This window comes from Anastrepha obliqua, chromosome 3 (genome assembly GCF_027943255.1).
Source record: "Anastrepha obliqua isolate idAnaObli1 chromosome 3, idAnaObli1_1.0, whole genome shotgun sequence".
NCBI lineage: Eukaryota > Metazoa > Arthropoda > Insecta > Diptera > Tephritidae > Anastrepha > Anastrepha obliqua.
The window spans coordinates 6,197,939-6,204,067 of NC_072894.1; the positions used below are offsets into that span (position 1 = coordinate 6,197,939).

Below are 6,129 nucleotides of genomic sequence, written 5' to 3' on the forward strand. Positions count from 1 at the left end.
CGCATTAAACGGCTCGGAGAGGTCCCTCCCAATTCTAACGGTGCTGCTGGTACTGAGCAACGTCATCTTGCATAGCCCCATTCGTTTCGCTGGGATATAAAATTAAGACATCGTGACATATAGGCAATTACTTTTCATACTGTCGAAGTACAGTATGACAAAAAGATTGTGTGTGTCGATTCTCCTTTCAGGGCTATTTTCCAAGACTTGGCGTATTATGAATATTTAGTCGATGGTGAACTTTCCAGGTCTAAATGTCTAAATAACGAGAAATATTGCAGTAGGGCAGTACTCTCTGAGAGCAGGAGTAAGAATCAAGTGGCGGATCTTATGGCTGTCTGTTGTTATTGCAGCTTTCCGATGTCGAACATTCTTTGCGAAGCTAAATGCACGTTTTTTGCCGCACAGAGGCGTGTGCGTAATTTGGCTGCAACAAGTAAATGCTCCGAGTCAATGTTGAGTCCTCAGATCGTACGTACATCTAAAATACTTGAAGCGTGTCATCTACCTTCTTATGCTATAATCTTGTGCTGCAGACTTTCATGTTGGACCAGCCTCTGTCCGTTACCGGATGTTTCGTTGTGCAGGCTGTGCAGCTGAATTTTTACATTGCGGATCCCAACCCAGCGCATAATCAGCTATCCTGGTTTGTTTCGCCTTCTCACATTAGCTCGCTCAAACTCAACTTACCGGGACTTCACGGCCCACACTGGGGATTTTTGTACAGAGATGCGGAAAAAAGTATACATCCCAAAAAATATTTACATTTTTACTACTAACGAAGTTGTATATATTTGTGTATGAAAAGAACATGTTTATAAACTATTTTTAAAAAAAATGTTAAAAAAAAATGTTTTTTAAAATTCATAAATTTCAATTTTTTTTTTTTTATTAATATAAGCCAGCAAATATTTACGCACAGGATACATGTAAGTTCATAATTCTGAATTAACATCAAAATGTCAAAACAAAATTAAAAGTGTTTCGTTATCATTATGCACATACTAGAAAGCGTTTAGTTATTATCATTGCCAAAAAATAATCAGCGGCGCCTGGTGGCACCTGGTGGCACCTGCAATTGATTAAAACTGAAAGAGACGCTATTAAGCAACACGTTGATACTAGTTTCTGACCGTAGGTAAATGTAATATAGCTCAACTTGCAGATCCAAGAATATGAAGGAATATGATTTTTTTGTTTCGTAAAATTAATTATAAATAGATAATCAAATGCTTCACACCTTTGTTCTTCCGGCTTAAATATATAAAAATATTGTACCCTAAGTGAAAAAGCAAAAGGAAAAAAAAACCACCTTGGGCTTTGAAGTTTTTTCTTAGTCAGTTCAATACTATAAAAAAATTATACTTTTGACATATCTATAAAAAAAAAAAAAAATACCAGTCTAACGGTTAGACTTGATAGAAGTGAAACCTTCCGTAAAACAAACTGAGAGAGAATAAGACGAAAGCAGCATTAGGAGCGGGATAATTATAGGTTCATTATAATATTGCTATAAAGTTCATATTTTATTTTCTTCATTTTATCATTATTCATCCTCAATGTTTTCAATTTCAACAAATGATACGAGTGGCTTATGATAGATAAAATATGATACAAATGCTTTGGTTTCGATGTTGTCAAAAAAAAATACCCAAACGGACCGAAGAAACAGACTTACAAATTTCTTCCATTTTCGTCTACTTGTATTCATATAAAAATTTATGTCTCTTCCCACCAAAGCTAAATGTATTAGTATATTTCTTCTTGTATTTATTCAAGGCTGAAATCCCGGCGGTACTGCAATACCGGGTCAACCCGTGGCAGAGGTGGAGAGCAAGCCCCTAAAACACTCCGCGCATTTCCAAAAATTAGTTTAACATTTGTTGTCATCCGATGGAGGATCTATCAGATGTTAAGCTGATAGGAACAGATACCACACTACCTACTTCAATAGATTTTCTAATAAACCTTTTGAGAATTACACTCTCACAAAAATTAATATACGAAATATTTATACCGATTCACTTAAACTGACTTTCACTATCTAAACCAAAAAACTGTTTTCAATAAATAATCAGAAATGTCCTACAATGCAAATTTCAAAAAAAAAAAAATTCCATTTTCGTCTACATGTATTCATATAAAAATTTATGGCTCTTCCCACCAAAGCTAAATGTAATTATTATATTAGTATATTTTTTCTTGTATTTATTCAAAGCCGAAATCCCGGCGGTACTGCAATACCAGGTCAACCCGTGGCAGAGAAGGAGCAAGCCCCTAAAACACTCCGCCCATTTCCAAAAATCAGTTTAACATTTGTTGTCCTCCGAAGTTAAGCTGATAACCACACTACCTAGTCAATACATTTTAAATAATAAACCTAATAAACCTTTTGAGAATTACACGCTCACAAAAATTATTTATATCAACATATAATATAACGCTTCGTAACTAAATAACTTTTAGGCCAACGACGACAGCATGGCGCGGTAGCCGAGCGACTAGCAATGTGAGCTTCCGATCCAAAATCCTTGGTTCGAATCACAAGAAACAAGAAAAAATAAAAGTTATTTTTATTTAGTTCGTCGCTACTTTTATATCAACATATAATATAACGCTTCGTAGCCAAGTTGGTCGCTTTTTTCGTTTCACTTTTCCTCAAATCACTCCCAACGATTCTAAAGAAGTTTTCACTTCAAAAACTGTAAGTCGGAGTTTAGTAATTCTTTTTGATTTTATTGCTGGTTCTATTCTGGAATTTAGAAATACCATTAAACATTGCGTACCATGTTGCAAATTTGACTTTCTTCCGCTAAATCCCCAGTGTGCGGCCTTATAAGCCCAAGTGTTGCTATAATCTTGAATAAAAAAGATTTACAAAATATAACATAAACTGATTTTATAAAGGCTCCGCTCTTCAAAGTAATTATGCTCACAAATACTGAACAGTAAAGCCCACAAATTTTAGTGATTCTCACTAAGTAAACTCGATCTCAATTCCCTGCTGTGCAAATACAAAATTTGTTGGCCCACTTACTACATTTTTACTAATTTTTTTGTTTAGTTTTTTTCTTTGTTTCAGATTCTCAATGATTTCATGTACTGTTTGTTACTTTCACACACTAAAAATTTCCCAATGCCCAACTAGAAGTAAATGCAAGCTTAATAATCCAGCGATTAACGATTAACACACTCAACACACCGGGTGGGGTTGCCTTCCTGAAGTTGTGCGGCGTCAAAAAGTCTGGTAGCGACGCAAAGCAATCATCCACAGCCACATGAACAGCAGCGGCAATCTTTGCTACTGCCACTATTGCGGTATGTGTGCTTGCTTCTGTGGCCGTTGTTGTTGTTGTTGTTTATACGCACATTTGTATATGTAAGGTTTGCCTTGACTTTACTAAGGGCAATAAAAAAAATTAACAGCTTTTTAAAGCAAATCTTTGACGCGAACAACTTTACGCCTGGTAGCGTAGCGAATCGAAAATTGTGAGTCCGTTAAATGTTTCAACAGTTTCTTTAAATATGAGAAACAATATTTAAAATGTAGTAACAACAACAGCAACTACTTACATACATGTGTGCATGTATATGTGCTATAGTAGCCTTCGTAAATGTAAATATTGTGTGGGTATTTTAAGCAGACTCCCCCTACCTCACCATCGTTCACTACTTCAGAGTCTACCGCTCGAAATGAACTGCCCATTGACCTGGGATGTTGGGCGTGAATTTACATTCGAATATGTGTTGTGATTATCGACTATTAAAAAAACCGTGAAATTGGATTACTATAATGGAAATGAGTGTGTCCAAATGAAGAGAAGGTAAAACTTTAAAACTGGGGTACAATTATACTCACTTTACGCAAAGATAGATGAACACCAATACCAAATTTTTCCATACGAGATTTCTATATGTAAATGTTTATAATAAAATAAAAAATGTTTAAATTTAACAGCTATTGTCTCACTTCAGAAGGGATTATGCAAAATGCTTTTGAGGCGATTGACATTTGACATTTTATTTTATTTCTATTTTATTTATTAATCAATAAACAGAATGCTTACAGACTCTGTGATAAATACATTCAAACAAATACCTTATAAGTATTCTGAGTATTATGAAAAACTTCTTAAGATAAAGAGCAAGAAAAATCTGGTTCAGGAAGAAGAATACGTATTAAATTGAGATAGCGTCCTACCTTAGGCAGTATTTAAACCATAAACAGTTTAGGAAATACCCACAAAAAACAATTCATTAGAAGGGAAAAATTGTGATGGAACATTAAAATGAATTATCTATCTATTGAGCCAGCACAAATATCGAAGACAAAACACATCGGCAACAGAACACGCCTAGGAGATTTATTAGCGACCGGACAGAATGGGACTAACGAATTTCATCGAGCGCAAAGCAAAGCGCACAAACGCTTTCTGAACAGACTCAAATATGTACATATATTATATTATTATATTAATATAGACTGCATGAAACGGTCTCCTGGATCGAACTAAAGACGAGCACAACAGTTTGAGAGCATAGGGATCAGAAAACGAAGTACTACTGACTATTAGAGTCAAAAATGTCACTCAGGTTCTTTAATTCACGGATTGTCCTTCGTTGTGAGTGGGAGATGCAGGATGACGTTGGAACAATATTTCAATATTTACAAGGAGAAGTCCAAAATATAAAAGACTGGCGTCATAAAAATATATTTTATAGCACCTCTTTTTAATGAGTTAGTGCGTTGGGAGTTACATCCCTGGCTGACTTAAAGCTAAATCTTGGTGACATTCGGATCAGTGGAAGCGAAGTTATTGCGTTTGTGTCATCGGTACAAAAATGAGTTTCGAATAAAGAGCTTATATAAAATTTTGTTTTAAAGTCGGTAAAACGTTTACAAGAACATTTAAATTGATGAAAAAAGTTTATGGTGATGATTGTCTATCTCATGCCAGAGTTCATGAGTTGTTTACATATTTCAGAGATGGTTGTGAGGACATGAATGACAATGAAAATCAGTAATCACCGAGAACTCCATCGAAATTTTTCGTAAATTTATCAAAAACGAACCGAAATCATCGTTGAAATTCGTGGAATCGGAGTTGAATATCTCCAAAACAGCGATTTAATGCATTTCAACTGATCATTTGGGCTTCCGCACAAGTTAATTAAGGATCAAAAATTGCTCAGAATTTAACATTTGAAAGACCTCATTAAAGAGGCGAGAAAAGACGAGAACTTCCTTTACAACATTGTAACTGATGATGAAACGTGGTGTTTTCATCATGAACCTGAAACTAAGGCCCCAGACGAGCCACCACCAAAAAAATCGCATTTGGAGAAGTCAAATATCAAGTCGATGCTCATTTGTTTTTACGATTCCAAGGGAATTGTGCCAATTTTCTATCTTTGCATTTTGAAGCGTTGGTTGCATCACGCATTACGCACACACTAACTAAATATATAAGCTATACAAATCGTCCTTGAGAATGAAAAAAATAAAAAAAAGAACAAAAATAATTTTTTAGAGGAGTATACAGAGATTATCGCCAGCTCCTCTTTTGCGTAGTGCAAAATTTTTTGGCAAGCATCGAGAGAGAAGTAGTAAATTTATAACTTTAAAGCTGGATTTTTCGACACTTGAACGGCTTTTGGAATACAATTTTGTTCCAGCAATCGCGCATTATCCACATACACCTGCCACGCCCATTTGAAAATTGAAACAACATAAGCAAATAAAAAAAAAAAATATTTATCAATTGACGAAAGGCAAAATCCTTAAGTCATATCTTTTTTGTTTTTGTTTTTATTGCAATTAGCTACCAATCATTTAAACCAACATCCGTTTTTCGTTTCCATCATCGATTTATTTTTAGCCAATTATCAATACTTAAAAATTTCAAAGTTTTTTTCAAAACTTTGTCACACCGGTAAATATTTGAATAATGCAGTTGTTGTTTTTGCCATTCACACACACGCATGCGCAACTGGTTAGTCGCTTAAATTTTATTAATATTTAAAAAGAAATCATCGTACAATTTATACGCTAATTCGTGTTCGAAAGCTCGGCATAAGAAGCAAAGTTGTTCAAATATGATATTTCGCCTCCCGCGCCACAACTCGATT

General features: G+C 34.8%; 2 pseudogenes; both read right to left on the reverse strand.

Annotated features, from left to right (window-relative positions):
* Positions 1 to 1,770: 1,770 nt before the first annotated feature.
* Positions 1,771 to 1,958, reverse strand: LOC129243175 (U2 spliceosomal RNA; annotated as a pseudogene).
* A 250-nt stretch (positions 1,959 to 2,208) lies between these two features.
* Positions 2,209 to 2,336, reverse strand: LOC129243292 (U2 spliceosomal RNA; annotated as a pseudogene).
* Between the last annotated feature and the right edge of the window lie 3,793 nt (positions 2,337 to 6,129).